Source organism: Engystomops pustulosus, chromosome 3, assembly GCF_040894005.1.
Source record: "Engystomops pustulosus chromosome 3, aEngPut4.maternal, whole genome shotgun sequence".
Classification (NCBI taxonomy): Eukaryota; Metazoa; Chordata; class Amphibia; order Anura; family Leptodactylidae; genus Engystomops; species Engystomops pustulosus.
The window spans coordinates 187,522,168-187,543,459 of NC_092413.1; positions in this window are offsets into that span (position 1 = coordinate 187,522,168).

Consider the following 21,292-nt stretch of genomic DNA (forward strand, 5'->3'; position numbering starts at 1 on the left):
CAACATGACAATTTAAGCAGTAACTTATTGATCCCTGCTCTATCACAGGTTTCAATCTTATTGGTGTCCTGAGTTCACCAATACAATAGAAAGACGGGGAAAATTGGATTGTAGCTTCTCTCCAGGGTTCCCTGAAGAGGAAGAATCAGGGGACCCAGAGCAGGAGTTCAAATGACAACCCATCTCTATCTCGCTCCTCCTGTAGAAGGATGTTGCTTTAAAATGGCGCTGACCATGGCGCATCCTGGGCTGTATTGGACCACAGGAGAAAGCCTTGACTCCTATCTGGCAAACTCTGTGTTGGGGTGAAGGCCTGGGTGCCCACAGAAAGGGCTCCAAGTGCCACCTCTGGCACCCGTGCCATAGGTTCGCCACCACTGTCCTAATGTGTGCAGAGATACAACCCCGACCAGTTTAATTACTACTACTATTTAATTACTTTTACTTATAGACTCCCCCAGTTTCATCACTATCTGGTCCCCATATATACAATCCCTTCCCCTAGTTTAATTATATACGTCATTCCTCTCACCTTTTTATTCAGTATAATAATAAAAGTAATCCTCACCTCCCTGTGCCCCCATGCTGCTACGGTCCCAACTTTTCCTGGCTCTTCTTCCAGACTTTGGCTTCTGTGCATCACATGAATATACAACTTCCTGAAAGTATTTTTATTTAGTATCTATATAGGGCAGTCTTATAAAACATGCAATATACTCTTTCTGCTTTTATACACATTTATCCATAACATATTGTCCACAAAAAAATACTGAAATATGAAACTATTTGTCAGAATTTTCGGTTTGTCTGGCCAGGAGGGCGCCCGTTAATCTGTTCTGCTTGACCTATGCTAATGATTTTAATGATACTTTACAGGACGCTCTGACTGCAGTCTCAGACATTGGGAAATCATGTGCTCACAAACAGAGCTGTTACCTTCCGGAATGATAGAAGAATTGAAGTTTGGAATTTGTTACTGCAGTGGAATAATACAGATGGACAGAGCAGACATTGCAAAATAACACATGCCTGTGCTTCCTGTAGGATATCACATGGCATCAGATAACGTCTATTTCACTGCTGATTAACCAGACGCTGAAGGAAAATTATATTAATATCACGAATATTAATTGCGGTGATATAAGGTCAACGCTGAGATATGTTGTAGTTAAACCTAAAAATAGCCAGAACGTGATCGTCAGGACTAATAATAAGATTATTATCAGAAATGCTGGAGACTGCTGTGAGAAGTAAAATTAGGGAAGCAGATGTGATCCAGAGCTTAGATCACAGGCATTGTATGATTGAAAAATAGGGGGAAAATAACTTTGAAAATGTTATTAAAGATTTTTTTTTAAATGATAATTGCTTACCTTGGATTCTTTTGTTTATTAAGAGCTGTAAGGCCCCTTCCACACTAGCATTTTTCACGCGCGAGTTCTGCACGTGCTTTTGACGCGCAGAACTTGCATTGCACTCTGTCCCATTGTTTCCAATGGGCCTTTCCTAATTTGCATTGTTTTTCACGCGCGTGCTTGCGTTTGTTTTGACGCGCGTCAAAATCGCAGCATGCTCTACTTTTTCCCGCCCCATTCAAGTCTATGGAGACGCATCAAAAATGCATTGCACTCGCAAGCATTGCAAGTGCAATGCGAGTGCAATGCGTTTTAAATGGATGGGTTGCTAGGTGACATGAATAATTCCCCTGCTCGAGATCGAGCATTTAATTAAAAAAACACAGTGAAGAACAGTGAAGAATAGAATAAAAACAGTGAACACAGGATCATTTAAGTGAAAAACACAGTGCAGAACACAGTGCAGAATAGATTACAGATGTTCGGCACATCTGCTTACTTGTCGGGAGATACGCGCGGAACGGTGCGAACAAAATAGCATGTGAAGAACAATATATATGTGTGAAGAACACATTGCAGATGTTTCCATACATCTGCAATGTCTTCTTCACACATATATATATATATATATATATATATATATATATATATATATAGTGTGGAAGGGGCCTAAGGGGCGCAAGGAGAGACCAGTGGATCACAGATCAAAAGACAGAAAAAAGAAAACTAAATAAATTCTAATGTCCTCTTTTTGGATAAAAAAAAAAATACTTATTATTCAAAAACCATTTAAGATAGCAGCGGTACATCAGACATGAAGGCTAGGACAAGAAGTAGCGCCTTCTGCAATACGTTTCCAACTCAAATCATGAGTCAAGCTTACTCGCTAACTTGGACTTACTGCGCTGGATAGAACATCTAGTAGTCTGACTTTGTGGGGAACATGTACTTAACCAGTCCGCGGAGTTCACAGCCCCAAAAGGGGGCCAGGGATCAGTTCAACGCTGCTGTTTTGCAAAGATTCTTGACAAAGATTCATGGTGAATCGAAACGTTGCTGCTATTTTCATACCCATGTGAATAAAGGTGTATAGCTTTCTTTAAACTGGATCGGATGCTGTGGCCTTTCCTTATTTTGTGAGTATTTGGATCCCATATACAAGGATCTACAGCTGCGTGCATCATCCACATCAGAGTCCAGAAGACAGTTTCTGGGGGTTTTTTTACTTTTTTTCCTTCCATCATCACATCATCACTCTAATGCTTGGAGTCTCGACCTTGTACTCTTTTCGATCCATCATATCTGGACAGTGCACAGTGATATCAACTTCAGCAGAAAATGGCTCATTACTTGTTATGGGCATCTGGATTTTCCACATCCATATATATTTTTTCTTACATCCACAAAAGAAAACATGGTAAAATTAGATTTTAAAAACCTGGTTCCCCAGCATCATCTGGACTGCTCCTGGATGGCATCCGTGCAATGACCATTTAAGACCAGTCTTAAAAGTCACCATCTGCTAAGATGTGAGTGCAATCTCTGCTAGGTCAGACCTGTTTAGACCAAACCTGGCATGGATTTTAAATATAGTCTCTGTTGGTTTTTTTTGGCACTTTAAAAAAATCACAAAAAACGCCAATGCTTTTTTTACACCAAAATGTCATAAAAAATCTTGTACTAAATGACCCCCATTGACATCTATGAAGGTCCATAGTCCATAGAAATTGCATGCTGAAATGTTTTTCGTATGGTTCAAACATCGATGACAAAAATACGGACATGTGAATAATTACATAGAAAATAATGCCTCATTTTGCTATCCACAAAAAACACTGATAGCAAACAGTCATTAAAAATGCTTGTCTTAAATATCCCCTAAAACCACTGGATTTTGGGAGGTTTTTTTTGCTATACCAGATCACAAATGAACACACTGCAGAACTTGGAAGCGTTGCCCCTGCGCAATAGGCAATAGTAACTTGAAGTAATAGTAACTAATAGGCAATGGTAATAGTATAAGATAGACAACCTATATCAGTCTGAGGGCCACATTGTCATACCACTCAACTTCAAGGGGCTGCACTAGCAATCAAAACTCTGGATGTGCCAAAAAACAAAGTACAGCACAAATGGCATCCCGGAAACCAAATACAGGCAGTCCCCGGGTTACGTACAAGATAGGTTCTGTAGGTTTGTTCTTTTTTGCTGTAATGGGAACAAGGATTATCCATAAAGCTTCATTACAGACACCTTACAGCTGAGTCTGGGACTCAGTGGCGTAACTAGAAGCTGATGGGTCCCAGTGCAAAGTCTGTGCCAGGCTCCTGACTATAATGTATGGTTTATAGTAATAGTCTTCTCATATGGGAAAGTGACATCATAACTGCCCCCTAAACCACTTGGGCCCTGGTGCGACTGCAACCTCTGCACTCCCTCAAGTTACACCCCTGCTGGACTATAGTAAGATAGCTTCACCAGAAGTCACAGTGGGCAGAGGGGTCCGCTTTAACCAGGGGTCGTCTGTAAGTTGGGTGTCCTTTAATAAGGGACCTTCTGTACTGCATTAATACCCTGAGCAGACTACAAATACAGGGCACCAACCAGACAATAATAATACTGGAGACCCCCCCCCCCCCCCAGAGCAGATGTATAATACTAGAGACCACTTGAGCAGACCTTTAATACTGAAAACCCCCAAAGTCCTAAAATACTGGAGATAGAGCACCCTGAGAGCAGGCATATAATACTGGTGACCCCCAGGATCAGACCTATAATATCAGAGACCCCTGGAGCAAACGCTTAATAGTGCAAACCCTCAGGGCAGATGTGTAATAGTGGAGACCACCCGGAGTGCACCTGAAACAATAGTGGAGACTCCCAGAGCAGACCTAATAATGGAGACCCCTGGACCAGACGTATAATAGTGGGGTCCTTAAGGGCAGATGTATAATACTGGAGACCCTCACAGAGACCCCCAGAAAAAAATCTTCTGTACTGGCTTCTGACGATGGCTGTATGTGCCAGTGTAAGAACCCAGAGCAGTGGCGTGCAGGCCGCAACCCAAGGCTCTGAGCAGTCTTGACCTTAACCCTTATATGCTACAATAGGAGCCGTCAGTAGTAGCTGCAGAACATAATTGATTTGTCAGAAACTCTATCACCCATCTTCCTACTACGTAATCACAGAGGCCTAATAGCCCAACAATGGTCCCTACGGCTGCCATCTCGCTACATCTATTAGTCCTTGCTAGGACCTAACGAGTTGCCTAGAAATGTTTATGTTATAAAGTAATACACTGCAGCAAACTTGTGTAATATAGAACTCATTAATACTTTTAGAAGTAACATAAAAAAATAAAAGCTTAATAAAAAGTTTAAAAATGATATTAAAAAAAACTCTTTTCTAAGAAAAAAATAGAATTTCACTCAAGTTTGATAAAACTCCCTCATTGTTGTTTGAACAAAAATGTTCACATAATTGTTATTCCTGTGAACCAAACTTTTAAATTATTTCATTATTTAATCAACCTGATTAAAAAAAAAAACTACCAAAATGGATACTTTTGTAAATCCCCCCACTATAAAAAATTACAAAACATAATGGGGCACATTTACTAAAAACACAAGAACAGTGCAGTCTGTACTATGTGCAGTTGCCTGTGTAGTGTGAAGGGGGCGCCAGATTCAAGATTTCTGGCTCATGTTCTTTATGAATCTGGTGTCCCCTGCACTGCCTCGACAGAGTGCACCAATATTTTTTGGTGCACCTTTAACATGGGGCGTGTGACACAATTCTGTTGAACTTTGCATGTTAAATCAGGCACATTGTCCGACTGAGCATAGGAACGCCCAGAAATTGGTGCCTAGTGCAGCTGTGCCACAAAACGGTTGCGTGCAACACAAATGTAGTGCAAAGTCCAACAGAAAACTGGTGCAATCGCCTTAGTAAATGTGCCCCCATAATGAGTGATCAAAGTGGATATAACTGAAACAGCTCCATGATTACAGAAAAAAATAAAAATGATGACTTAAAGCGGTTTGCCCATGAAAGAAAATTCTTAAATTTCAATCCCCTAGTAAGGTTTTCACAATAAAGTTCATTTTTAACCCCTTTCTTTACAATTGTTGTTTTAGCTCCTATCACTCAGTGATGGTCAGTGTAAGATTCCAGAGTGTGGACGGGGACTCTCTAAGACACTTCATGATCCCTCTGTGCTGTGTGATGTTCTGTGCTGACAATGTGCTTAGAGTATCAGGGTACAGGTTTATATACACTTTTTAACATTCTACTAACATCTACTAGCTCTGCTATCTTAGTTATAAAAAACACTGTCAGCTCGGTTGTGCCACCCTCCCCTGGATAAAGACCCTACCTGCCTTGTAGAGTAAGTCTCCTCACACTGTTGCTTGCTGGCAAGCAATGTATCTGTGTGTGTGTGTGTGAGCTCATCTTGGAATGTATCTGTGTGTGTGCTCATCTTGGAATGTATCTGTGTGTGTGTGTGGGCTCATCTTGGAATGTATCTGTGTGTGGGCTCATCTTGGAATGTATCTGTGTGTGTGTGTGGGCTCATCTTGGAATGTATCTGTGTGTGTGCTCATCTTGGAATGTATCTGTGTGTGTGCTCATCTTGGAATGTATCTGTGTGTGTGCTCATCTTGGAATGTATCTGTGTGTGTGTGTGGGCTCATCTTGGAATGTATCTGTGTGTGGGCTCATCTTGGAATGTATCTGTGTGTGTGTGTGGGCTCATCTTGGAATGTATCTGTGTGTGTGCTCATCTTGGAATGTATCTGTGTGTGTGTGTGGGCTCATCTTGGAATGTATCTGTGTGTGGGCTCATCTTGGAATGTATCTGTGTGTGTGCTCATCTTGGAATGTAAGGGGGAGGGCCTGATGCAGAGAGAAGCTCAGTGCAGCGACAGACAGAAGAAGAATCTGTCCTGCCCGACTCTATGCTTCTGATTTACCGTCAGATCTCGGGGCAACCACAATTGTATACACCAGGACTGATAGGGACAGGCTGTTATTATATCTGTGAAATGTACATTTAAGAATTTTAAGTGCGGTCACAAGAAATGCACATTTTTTAGCGCACAAAACAAGTGTACAAAATAAATAATTACATTAATTGTAATACAACTTTTGTCATATACAGGCGGTCCCCTACTTAAGAACACTCGACTTACATACGAGCCATAGTTACAAACGGACCTCTGGATATTGGTAATTTATTGTACTTTAGTCCTAGGCTACAATAAACAGCTGAAAGAGTTATCAAAAGTGTCTGTAATGAAGCTTTAGTGTTAATATTGATTCTTATGACAATCCAATTGTCACAGACACCTAAAAAGCTCTGGCTGGGATGACAATGATAAATATACAGTTCCGACTTACATACAAATTCAACTTAAGAACAAACCTACAGACCCTATCTTGTATGTAACCCGGGGACTGCCTGTATTTAATTACCTGTACTACTTGTGATCTCCAATATGTTGGCTGCACCACATGTTCGCTCAAAACCAGGATATGTCGCCACATAACTGATGCCGGTAAAAAAGATGCAATAAGTGTTTCTATGGTGTCCTGGCACTTTCAAAATATTCATAAAGGTGACTGTTCAGGATTATCTGTTACAGCTATAGAAAAGGTTAAACATCCTGCCAGAGGAGCAGGGCCGATTCTAGCATTTTTGCTGCCTGAGGCGAATATTAAAATGCTGCCCCCCCCCCCCCGCTCCCTGTTAAGTAAATGCGGAAAACTTTACTAACAATTAACAACCCTACAGACAGCTCCCTGACACTGTGTGACTGACTACAGGATCTGAGAGACATTAGTGGCATCTAGTACCTTATAGATGACAATCTCTTCCATCAGGAGGACTTTATTCCGGGTTCTCCAATCCATGATGTATCAAAGGTGAATTCACAGCCGGATATCTTCAGCTCTGTGCAGCATCTCCACCCGGCGTCCCTAAAAATACCACAGTCACTTACAGTATGAAGTATATACCCCTCACAACACAACTGACCGCACTCTCCCCACATATAAAACATCCCTTCATTATCCCTGCTCTCATATATTTAAAGGCCTCGTTATTCACCACCCAATTAAATTATATACAGCTCCCATATACAGATCCCCTACAGCTTAAATAAAATCTTGCCCCACATATACAGCCCCCCAGCTTAGTAATATACTGTATCCCATATACAGCCCCCCCCCAGCTTAGTAATATACTGTATCCCATATACAGCCCCCCAGCTTAGTAATATACTGTATCCCATATACATCCCCCCAGCTTAGTAATATACTGTATCCCATATACAGTCCCTCCAGCTTAGTAATATACTGTATGCCATATACAGACCCCCAGCTTAGTAATATACTGTATCCCATATACAGTCCCTCCAGCTTAGTAATATACTGTATCCCATATACAGCCCCCCAGCTTAGTAATATACTGTATCCCATATACAGCCCCCAGCTTAGTAATATACTGTATCCCATATACAGCCCCCCAGCTTAGTAATATACTGTATCCCATATACACCCCCCAGCTTAGTAATATACTGTATCCCATATACAGTCCCTCCAGCTTAGTAATATACTGTATCCCATATACAGTCCCTCCAGCTTAGTAATATACTGTATCCCATATACAGCCCCCCCCAGCTTAGTAATATACTGTACCCCATATACAGCCCCCATAGCTTAGTAATATACTGTATCCCATATATAGCCCCCCAGTTTAGTAATATACTGTATCCCATATACAGTCCCTCCAGCTTAGTAATATACTGTATCCCATATACAGCCCCCCCAGCTTAGTAATATACTGTATCCCATATACAGTCCCTCCAGCTTAGTAATATACTGTATCCCATATACAGTCCCTCCAGCTTAGTAATATACTGTATCCCATATACAGCCCCCCCCAGCTTAGTAATATACTGTACCCCATATACAGCCCCCCAGCTTAGTAATATACTGTACCCCATATACAGCCCCCCAGCTTAGTAATATACTGTACCCCATATACAGCCCCCAGCTTAGTAATATACTGTACCCCATATACATCCCCCCAGCTTAGTAATATACTGTATCCCATATACATCCCCCAGCTTAGTAATATACTGTATCCCATATACAGCCCCCAGCTTAGTAATATACTGTATCCCATATACATCCCCCCAGCTTAGTAATATACTGTATCCCATATACAGCCCCCCAGCTTAGTAATATACTGTATCCCATATACAGCCCCCCAGCTTAGTAATATACTGTATCCCATATACACCCCCCAGCTTAGTAATATACTGTATCCCATATACAGTCCCCCAGCTTAGTAATATACTGTATCCCATATACAGCCCCCCAGCTTAGTAATATACTGTATCCCATATACAGCCCCCACAGCTTAGTAATATACTGGATCCCATATACAGCCCCCCAGCTTAGTAATATACTGTATCCCATATACAGCCCTCCAGCTTAGTAATATACTGTATCCCATATACAGCCTCCAGTTTAGTAATATACTGTATCCCATATACAGTCCCTCCAGCTTAGTAATATACTGTATCCCATATACAGTCCCTCCAGCTTAGTAATATACTGTATCCCATATACAGCCCCCCAGCTTAGTAATATACTGTACCCCATATACAGCCCCCAGCTTAGTAATATACTGTACCCCATATACAGCCCCCCAGCTTAGTAATATACTGTATCCCATATACATCCCCCCAGCTTAGTAATATACTGTATCCCATATACATCCCCCCAGCTTAGTAATATACTGTATCCCATATACAGCCCCCATAGCTTAGTAATATACTGTATCCCATATACATCCCCCCAGCTTAGTAATATACTGTATCCCATATACAGCCCCCATAGCTTAGTAATATACTGTATCCCATATACATCCCCCCAGCTTAGTAATATGCTGTACCCCATATACAGCCCCCCAGCTTAGTAATATACTGTATCCCATATACATCCCCCCAGCTTAGTAATATACTGTATCCCATATACATCCCCCCAGCTTAGTAATATACTGTATCCCATATACACCCCCCAGCTTAGTAATATACTGTATCCCATATACATCCCCCCAGCTTAGTAATATACTGTATCCCATATACATCCCCCCAGCTTAGTAATATACTGTATCCCATATACCCATATATCCCATATACAGCCCCCAGCTTAGTGATATATAATATATAGCATCCCCCCCCAGTATAAAATAATTATGGCCCCATATAATACATATAGCATCCCCCCAGTATAAAATAATTATAACCCCAAGTCCCCAAATAAAATATAGCATCCCCTCCCCCTAGTATAAAATAATTATGGCCCCAAATAATACATATAGCACCCCCCCCCCCCTAGTATAAAATAATTATGGCCCCAAATAATACATATAGCTTCCCCCCCCCTAGTATAAAATAATTTTGGCCCCATATGATATCTATAGCGTCCCCCCCTCCCCCAGTATTAAACGTTTTCTAGCCCTATATAGCGTCCCCCCCCCCCAGTATTAATTATTAGCTACATTTAATTAAAGTACTTGAAAAATAATAAAATCATACTCACTTGCAGGCAGCTGCTCCCTCGGCGCGGCTCCGGTCTTCACGCGGCCTTCACTCCGGTCTTCCTGTGAGCCGCGGCTCCGCAGTGACACAGGCGCATGACGTCATGACGCCTGTGTCACTGCTTAGGACGGAGCGCGCAGCTGCCGTAAAGGCGCTGCGTCGCTCCGCATATAAATCGCGCCTGTGTCTTAAAGAGACAGGCGCGATTTATTTAGCTGGTGAGCGATTCGGGCGTTAATGGACGCCCGAATCGCCCACTTTAGAGCGGCAAATTTCGCCGCCCTTTACAGGGACCCGCATTCTGCCGCCTGAGGCGAGATTTTCATCTCGCCTCATGGCAGATGCGGCCCTGCAGAGGAGGTTACCAAAGAAGGAAACTTCTCAATAGAGAAACCTTCTGGATTTTTACACTGCAAACTCGAGTCCCCGAAGGTTTGAATAAAAGACAGGACATAATTTACCAGTATTAGCTTCTGTTTTTCCACAACATTTCATCATGTTTATGCCCTATACTGTATGTATCATGCTTGCCTTGCTGTTTTAATTGTAACGTAATGTTTTTATGCGTTGTTTAGATTTGTATGCCAATCAAACGGGAACACGCACGTGATATGTGAGATCACGGCTGTGTTTCTCACGTGATCGTGACACAAACTTCCCGTTTGTGTTTCCGTATCAGCCATGATTAAGGAGATGTTTCTCTGAAACGCGTAGGCAACAGATGGTCTCCTCACTACCCTTCACACAACTTTTTGTGCGGTTTCTCTGCATGTCGATTTTTCTAATAAATTTGTACGTTTTATATCCACGTGGGTTTCGTTTGAAGCTGGATTCCTTTGCTTTTTCCATACGAATTTTAATGTAAACTTTTTTTAAATGCAAAATTAGTTAGAAAAATATCTGTACTCGCACAGCAGAGATTTTTTCTGGTCACAGTTATAGTTAGAATACTGTATATCTTCGAGTATAGGCTGACCCAAATATAAGCCAAGGCACCTCATTTTACCACAAACATCTGGAAAAACGTACTCAAGTATAAGCCTAGGGAAGGGAATTCAGCAGCATGAAGTTAAAACGGACACTACACCGCTCCTTCAGATCCACTGCAGCAGAAGCAGGCACATAGCAGGTGATCTCATATGGCCAGGATCTGATTGGAGAAGGTTACATGGCTACAGTTGTTCTCAAATTAACTGTTTCAAATGCAGCACTTCCTCTTATATGAGAATCTCCATCCCGACTAGGAGAGCAGATCTCCTTGACTGTCACAGACAGACAGTATTGTTTCAGAATATTTCATTGAGTGGACATTTTATTGAGGGGATGCTGCTGCTGGTCATTTTATTATTGAGGGGAGGTTGCTGCTGGAAGTAAATATACGGTATATGAGTAAGTTGCTGTGAGTATATCTCTGCGTAGCATATATGTGTACTCACAAGTGTAATGTGCGGGAGAAGACTGTGGGGCTCATTTACTAAGGGCTCTGCGGCCGCACTTTCGTCGGGTTTCCCGAATTTCCGTTTTGCACGGAATTCCGTCGGGATTCTGGTGCACGCGACCGGATTTCGGCACAGTCGCGCCGGCTTTCACGAGGCAGAAATCGGGGGTGTGGCCGTAGGACTGCATATCAGGCGCACGACCTTAGTGAATCCCGTCAGAACCCGAATCCACGTTGGACAAAGCGCCGCAGGATCACGACAGAACCGGGTAAGTAAATAAGCCCCTGTGAGTTTAGTTATATGGGGCCCAGGGCCGGCGCTATGGGTAGGCAAAGGTGGCAATTGCCCAGGGCCCCCAGGGAGAAAGGGGAGAATCTCTTCTTTCAAATGAATCTTGAATTTTGTTTCTAGGTGCTATGGATCCAGGGATATTCAGGTTTAAAGTGAGAATATCAGGTGCCATTTTTATATATAAATATCACTTCCGACGGCAGTTTAACAGTTAATATCTCAGTTTTTCTGCATTTTAGAAACACAAATTTAGATTCATATAAAAGAGGAGACTCTCTTCTTTCATAGGAAAAAAGAAGTGAGGTTCTATGAGTCACAGAGCCAGAGATACAGCCCCCTGAAATGTCTCCCCCATCTCCAGATTCTTAGCCATCAGGCTGCAGGGAGTATTAGCTGCACACAGGAGCTGCTGCACCTCACAGATAATGGAAATATTCACTTTATATGTTACTAGTACTACATTTTGAGAAGGGATAATATCAACTAATACTCATGTTTTTAACCCTTCTCTATGCAAATCTAAGAACACACTTTGGGCCACATGTATCAATAGTTTTTTTCTGTTGTTTTTGCGCCTTTTCATTCAGGCGCACCATTTTTTGTGCCATTTTTGCGACTAAATGCCAAACTAGCTGCGCAGCAAAAATAACCAGCTTTCCCTCATTTATCCTAGCAATCCAGATGTTTTGATGCGCCTAATGATATTCATCACTTGCGACATTTCATTTAGGCGCAAAAACGGGCGCAAAAACACTCCAGCCTGGAGCTGCCGTTAACTGAGAAGAAAGCACTGAGCCCCTTTGCAGAACAGCTCATTTCTAGCAGAAAAGCTCATCCAGACACTACAGACACTAGAACATATAATACAGACATGAGATACTCTGCAGACACTAGTACAGATAATACAGTCATTAGATACTCTGCAGACAGGAGCTGCAGACTCTATTTACACTTCATCACCTTCTATTTACAAAACATTCTGCAGGATCCTGAGCTCAAAGCAAGACAGGAGAGAAGAGAACGTTACAGAATGTTGCACATAGTACTGACAGGTGTCCCCCATGTCATTTTGCACAGTATCACCAGTGTTTCTGAGGGGGATACTGTGCAGAATTACAGGGGTGCAGCAGGAGACCAGCACTGGGGGATCCCCTCCAGGAGAAGCCACTGCTGAGGAGGTCACTGGGTTCTGGGTGTCACACACCTGGGTGCTGCTGAGGAGGTCACTGGGTGCTGTGTGTCACACACCTGGGTGCTGCAGTGAGTGTTATCTTCATTCTGGGCTGTGGGAGAAGCAGAGAGGAGCTTGTAGCAGGATCACATGTAAGTGCCTGAATCTAACATTACGCCGAAACTGCGCCAAAATTGCGCCAACATTGCGCCTAAACTGTGTTAAAGTAAAGTGATTAATAAGATGCAGGAAATTAACTTATCACAGATGGTTGTGCTAATTCTGTAAAAGCTTGTGATAATTCTGGAAAACAGTGCACCAGAATTTAGGCACAACTACTACACCTATGCGCACAAAAGTGATAAATGTGGCCCTTTCTCTCTTATTCCCTTTTATTTTGTGATAGTTATTTTTTGTTGGGAAAATTGACTGATATGATGAACATTCAATCCTCTTCGATTATGTGACTACACCGCGACCAGAACATGTCCATAAAGTTATATGTAACACCAAAAACACACACATGTCCTGGTATAAAGTTTTTATTTCCCATCATCCTCCATTATTTACACCTATGTTATGACGTTCTCACTCTCATTCTTATGAAGCGCGGAGGGTTCTGTTATTGTGCAGCTAATACAATGGCACACATCTAAAAGTGACTATTATCTCATTAGCTCGGGTTATGGATATATAGTTATTTATTTGGGTTACCATTGTGTAAGGAACAGACAATGATACATCTGTGTGAATTTTCTGCAGTTCCATTTGCTGCATATTTTGGTGAATACAGTATATTGGAGTGGGGTAGGTATGCTCTCCTCACATCTTACTTTTTTAGGAAAGTAGATTTTCTTTATATAAGTATCTGGATTTGTACATATTTTAGAGGAAATTTTGAATGTTAATTGCCAAATGCATTGCCTGGTTGTCTGCTTTCAAAATTCTATAGGTTTTATGGCGCCTTTACTTTTTATTCTGTTTTATTGATATATTTTGCAGGTTGTGACTGTCTAAAAATGTCTAGCTGAAAAGCAGATATCTAGTTATTACAGTTTTAGTGATATTATGTGGATTTATTCATGTGAACATATCAATAGGGCACATTTGTGAACTCTACAAATGTCCATGTATTACATTTAGGAGATGTGAAGGTAAATATTTTCTGTTTGGATCAAATTTTTTGCCATCAAAGTCAAATTTTAAGTATTTTTAATAAAATGTTTCAATTTGAATCAAAATTGCATGAAGGCGCCTATGTCTATAAAATCTTTGATGCAATTTTGAAAATGGGGCAAGTGTCTGCTTTCAGAAAATATCGGTCCCCCTCCCCAAATTTTTTGGAGTGTGGGAGGAAACCGGAGGACCCGGAGGAAACCCACGCAGACACAGAGAGAACATACAAAATCTTTGCAGATGTTGACCAGCGCTGCAAGGCTGTAGTGCTAATCACGGAGCCACAATGCTGCCCATAAATCTCCCTATCATCTATCTCCTATAAAATTCTCCCATATTACAGTTTGTTTTACCATACTAAAGGAGCCTCTTGCTGACTGTGACTGGTCATAAAATAGTTTTATTTTGGGGCCCCACTTTTAGTTTTGCCCAGGGCCCCACTTTGTCTAGAACCGGCCCTGATGGGGCCCCAATCCAAAATTTGCATCGGGACCCACTGGTATCTTGTCTTGTTACGCCACTGGCTTTGGGAAGTGTCCTGCAGATCTCGAAATAATTTGCTGCTTAACCTTGGATCCAGAGCGGCTGCAAACAGCTTTTCCCATTCTGGATTTGGAATAACCATACTGTATATTACATTGTAATCACTATAAACGAATACACAAAGCAATAACTCCTCTATTGAGGCATAGATTTTGACTATACGTATGCCGGCCTTAGCTCCTCAGTCTTCTGGTCTTGGGATACAGTTTTTCAGAATATAAAGTATTTTGAATACAAATTGTAACTGCACTAAGTTTCTGTTCCTCTAGATGGCACTAGAGAATTCAATGGTCAATTATGAGTAAATCACATCATACATGAACTTGCCGCATACTCAGTGTATTAATTAATAATGATTGGGAAGGTAAACAACTTCTTGTAATATGCAATGTAATAATATTGCACCAGCTTTGCAATTTTTCATTGTTTCTTGTGGTAATTTTATTACTCCTATTCCAGTTATGAGACTCCATTTGGAAGAGTAAATGTTAATTACTTTTTAAGACAGGCCAGGAAGGGATGTCTTATCTGATGCCCGACCACCCCAGGAGATTTCTTTGTGACCAAAGGTTGGGAGGAAGCCTGGTTGTACTCATGAGTATTCACACCTCTGCTAACTCATCTCCGAGAAGAGGAGATCAAATAGTAGAGGATTTGTATGTTGCTTTCCCTCCAAAAACCCAGACAAAGAGATATCATAGCTGGCCCTTAACTAGGACTTAATTCATAATTATGGGTCTTCAGTTACAAGGGGCAGTTATAGGATCAAGATGCCCGCATGGCCCGTGAATCAATAATGCTAGGCCTAGACACCCCAAGTTTGGTATGGGGTGAGAGGTAGCGAGGTACCCTGACGATTGGAAGCAATGGCTTGTGCCATCTTCCAATCAAAAGTTATGGGATTTTAATAAAAACACAGACACAGAAAGTACCTCTCTGAAGGGAGGAGGAAGATGCAGACTTCCCCCTCTCAGTGACATCACAGCCTGGGGTGGGGGTCAAAAAACCCTGGGTTTAAATTAGTGTATATGCTAAAAGGCCTTCGTCAGTCCAGGCATGCTATTCATTAGAAGGCTGGTCCGATGTCTATGCTGTGTCCTCCAGCCAAGATGCCTCTGTCTATCTCATAGTAAGGGTATTTTGTTTCCTTTATTAGTTAATAATATTAAATTGTTTATTATTTCATTTGCTTATTTTTATATCAGTTCTATTTTTTTGTGTGAATTTGCTATGGATCAGAACAGATTTTGCTGAATTACAGGTCCTGTAGTCTCCAGGCTGTTTTCGGAACAGATCGTCACTCTCATATGGGGAGCGGCGAGCCCAACCCACGTGCTGCCATCATTTCCACTGGTGGCATTTAAAGTGTTAACACCCATGATGGGTGCCAGCACCGATCATAGGTGTCATCGGTGGTTGCTACAATATGAAGCAAGTCCCCTCCATACTCCCTTAATGGCCTTGTGATGTATTATTATGTCAGAAGTCATTAGGGGTTAAAATAAGAAAGAAAGGCAGAGGAAAAAGAAGGACACAGGAATAGATTTCTTTAATAAAGTATTTTATACATATTGCTACTATTAATGTATGCAAATGTGTTAAAGGTTTAGTAGAACGTTCATATTACTGCTTGCTGTGACGACTCAAAGTTCCTTTTTCCTCTTTCTCTTCTTGGTAAGTCCTTGACATGCTAGTAAGATAGATTGAACAAAAAGTGGGGTAAATTATAAACATTGAAGAGAATAAACACATCTAGTTAAGTCAATGAAAAAATGAAAGAAAAGCAGATATGTATATGAGCAAAATCTTTATTGAACAAAAGGCACAGGTTAAAAACACTTTAAAAACCCGAAATGGGTATATATTCAGAGAACTCCCCAAGTGGTTGTAGTAAGATAGCTCAGAGTAAAGATCAAAAGGTGAGCTGGGTAGGTAGGTAAGTATATAGTATGAATACAATAGAACTGCAAATGATAACATACCACAGCCCCACACACATGGAAAAATACAATACAATTACATTACCGTTAGTGAAAACCTGGGGAGGAAGAGAGACCCCACGCGTATCGCCCGTCTAGCGGGCTTCGTCAGGGGATAATAGTGTGACGTATTGCATGCCCTTAAATAGCCCTTCTGACTGCCCTGATGCAACTCAGCCGCAAGTGCGGTACGCCGATATGACGCAACGTCACTTCCGGTTTCAACCGGACGTGTGTCAGTTTGCACACAGCTCGGGATGTTTGCGGTCCATTGGGCGGGAGGAGCATGCGTTCCAGACACAGCACACCCCCATCCAACGGGAATCAATCAGAAGAAAGGGGAGGTGACAAGAAGCCGAGGCAACGTAGGTAATGATGGAAATAGATATGAACATATGGAGCCATGGTAGAGCCACTAAATATTCACTTCATAGTATAAAAGAAGGCGCACAGAGAAGTGGACAAAGTAGTTTGTTGCCAGGCTATATTAGAGATAGGTGTAGCTTTTATACAGGCTCCGTTCGTGTCATAATATAATAAGAGCTATAATAAATACTTATGTCCCTAAACCATGCTATACAAATACAGCAGTAAAAAATATGAATCATTAAAGCTAGTGCACAATAGAGCAATGCTTATATATCTGAACTGAGCAATTCAGGTAAAGTGCTGTTATAAAGTAGAGAACAATGCACAAAGGTATATGGGGAAAAATGCAGAGCAAGTGGCGAAAGATATGCAATATAACGGCGCAAGTAACGGCGCAATTAAAGTGCTGATGCCATAAGGTGCTAACAATATCGAGTGCTATGAGGTATATACAATGCGAAAGGAGGTAAACTCTAGATGCAAAAAAATATAAATAGAAGATGAAAATAATGAATATACAAAAAGCAGCAAAAAACACAGCAAAGCATACAGTAAAAATAAGCCGGCATGTCTAAAGTGCCAAGTGCTGTAGAAATCACCAACAAATTATCCCTACAAAAAATAGTAAAGAGGTATGACGGCGCAATTAAAGTGCTGATGAGATAAGGTGCTAACAATATTGAGTGCTATGCGGTATATACAAAGCGGAAGGAGGTAGACTCTGAGTGCATAAAAATAACTGGAAAATCGAAATAATCAAAATATGAATATACAAAAAGCAGCAAAAAACAGTAAAAATAAGCCAGCATGTCTAACGTGCCAATTGCTGTAGAAATCCCCAGCAAATTATCTCTACGAAAAATAGTAAAAAGGTATGACGGCCAGCTCATGAGCCCGTCTATTACTAAAACACACATCTGGCTTAGATGTGTTTATGTCTATAACACACGGCGCAAAGGGCTGAGTCACATCAGAGCAGCAAGGGAACACAAGTAATGCAAGTAACAATCTGAAGCACAGTAAGGTAAGTAACATCATAATTTGTAGTAATGCACGATCACAAAGATTATATATAAAGGCAGAGACTCCAGGACCAGGAGTACGAGTGGATAAGCAAACAGTGACAGGAAAAGCAAACATAAACATGGGAATAAAAAATAGAAATAAAAACAAAAAAACACAGGAAAACAGGGGAAAATCCACAGTTATAAGTATGTCCCACAGGGACAGGAATCAAACATGAGGAATGTCCGAGAATAGTAAGTCAAAGTAACGTAAGGGTGAGAATGTTGGTCACAATCAAAATCCTGTTCTTGGATGATGCCCGAAATTCTCGATCCTCCCAACAATCAACCAGAAACTACTCCCTTCATGTGAATATCGGAAGTATCTAAGACTTAACAAACATAAGGTTAGTGAATACAAGTGAGAAAAACAAAAAAACAATTAAAAAAAGGGGGGTGTCAAATAATAAAGTGAAAGTAAGTAGGGGATCCAAAAAAAATAAAGCAAGTAAGGGGTCCAAAGTGAAAACCAGTGGTGATCAGAGGAAGGTGTGAAGGTAATGGAACGTGCCAATGAGGAAAAATATATAAGAGATAGGCAAGGCAGGTTCATGAGTGAGGACGAACCAAAAGCCAACTATTCCCACTTTTTACCTGTTACCAAAAGTGCATAAATCACTGGTAAAACCTCCGGGACGTCCCATTGTCTCAGGAATGGGGAGTCTCAACGAAAAACTTTGCACTTACTTGGACTTTTTTTCTACAACCTCTGGTTTCCAGGCTGACATCATTTGTTCGTGACACTACTCACCTAATTCAGAGGATCGATGGTTTTCACTCAGTTACCCCGATTTTGTTGGTGACCCTCAATGTTGAATCTTTATATGCCATTATTGAACACCAGGTAGGACTCGAGGCGGTTACCTATTTTCTTGACAAAGAATGGTCAGCAGACAGGAGACACGACTCTTTTCTCCTGGATCTGTTGCATTTAGTGCTACACCAAAATTACTTTGTCTTTGACAGGGTCTTTTATAGACAAACCTCCAGGACAGCGATGGGGCAAAGTGTGCACCATCCTACGCAAATTTATTTCTAGGATGGTGGGAAGAGAATGTGGTCTATCGCTCTTCGGATTTTGTGAATTGTGTGGCAGGGTGGTTTCGTTATATTGACGATATTTTTGTTATTTGGACTGGTACCATCGAGGACTGCCACACTTTCATTGATCAGTTGAACCACAACCCCTGGCACATTAAGTTGACATCTCATATCTCAAACAGTGAAGTGGATTTTTTGGACATCAATATCACACATAACAACCAATGGTCAGATATACATAGGATTTTGCACAAAAATTGGGAAAGCCTCAAAAGTGACGACAGACTTACGCCGTTCCTTACAAGAAAACCACAAATAACAGCCAGACGGGCCAAAAATTTGAAGGATGAACTCACCAGAAGCCATTTTCAGTGACCGACCACCCCCTTGGACGTGGAACACGTGTACAGGGCTCCTTTCCCTGTAGGGACTGCTCTATCTGCCCACATGTAATACGTGCCACCGAATTTACGGACCCTATTAATCTCGGTAAGTACAGAATCCGTGATATCATACACTGCAAGACTAAGGGTGTTATTTATGTATTGTCTTGTTCTTGTCCAAAGCTGTACGTTGGACAAACAACACAGGAATTACGAAGAAGATGCCAGCAACACATCTCAACAATCAACATGGCTGCAGTGGACCAACAAAGAGGTAAAACCCTTACCTTGGTGGCTTTGCATATTTTGCAATTTCATGGGGGCCGTGCCCGGGACCTACGGATTGTCGGCTTGGAAAAGGTTACCCAAAACATCAGGGGAGGGAACATCGTTAACCAGCTGTTACGAAGTGAATCCAAATGGATCTATACCTTGGACATCATTGCTCCCAAGGGCTTGAATGAGGAATTGCTTTTTACTGGTGACTATAAAAAATAATTCCACCCATCTATGTGTTTGGCTTTCTCATCTGCAATTGGCCTTGTTATATTTCCGCCTCCCCCCTCCCCTCCTCGCCTCTTTGTTTATTTTCTGTCCCATTACTTTCTTTTGGTTCGTCCTCACTCATGAACCTGCCTTGCCTATCTCTTATATATTTTTCTTCACTGGCACGTTCCATTACCTTCACACCTTCCTCTGATCACCACTGGTTTTCACTTTGGACCCCTTACTTGCTTTATTTTTTTTGGGTCCCCTACTTACTTTCACTTCATTATTTGACACCCCCCACCCCCCTTTTTAATTGTTTTTTTGTTTTTCTCACTTGTATTCACTAACCTTATGTTTGTTAAGTCTTAGATACTTCCGATATTCACATGAAGGGAGGAGTTTCTGGTTGATTGTTGGGAGGATCGAGAACTCTGGGCATCATCCAAGAACAGGATTTTGATTGTGACTTACATTCTCACCCTTGGATGTTACTTGGACATACTTATAACTGTGGATTTTCCCCTGTTTTCCTGTGTTTTTTGTTTTTATTTCTATTTTTTATTCCCATGTTTATGTTTGCTTTTCCTGTCACTGTTTGCTTATCCACTCGTACTCCTGGTCCTGGAGTCTCTGCCTTTATATATAATCTTTGTGATTGTGGATTACTACAAATTATGATGTTACTTACCTTACTGTGCTTCAGATTGTTACTTGCATTACTTGTGTTCCCTTGCTGCTCTGATGTGACTCAGCCCTTTGCGCCGTGTGTTATAGACATAAATACTCTCATTTTTTTACTTCTATATCACATTTTTGCCAGATGTGCTGTTTTAGTAATAGACGGGCTCATGAGCTGGCCGTCATACCTTTTTACTATTTTTCGTAGGGATAATTTGCTGGGGATTTCTACAGCACTTGGCACGTTAGACATGCCGTCTTATTTTTACTGTTTTTTGCTGCTTTTTGTATATTCATATGTTGATTATTTCCATTTTCCACTTATTTTTATGCACTCAGAGTCTACCTCCTTCCGCTTTGTATATACCGCATAGCACTCAATATTGTTAGCACCTTATCTCATCAGCACTTTAATTGCGCCGTCATACCTTTTTACTATTTTTTGTAGGGATAATTTGTTGGTGATTTCTACAGCACTTGGCACTTTAGACATGCCGGCTTATTTTTACTGTATGCTTTGCTGTGTTTTTTGCTGCTTTTTGTATATTCATTATTTTCATCTTCTATTTATATTTTTTTGCATCTAGAGTTTACCTCCTTTCGCATTGTATATACCTCATAGCACTCGATATTGTTAGCACCTTATCGCATCAGCACTTTAATTGCGCCGTTACTTGCGCCGTTATATTGCATATCTTTCGC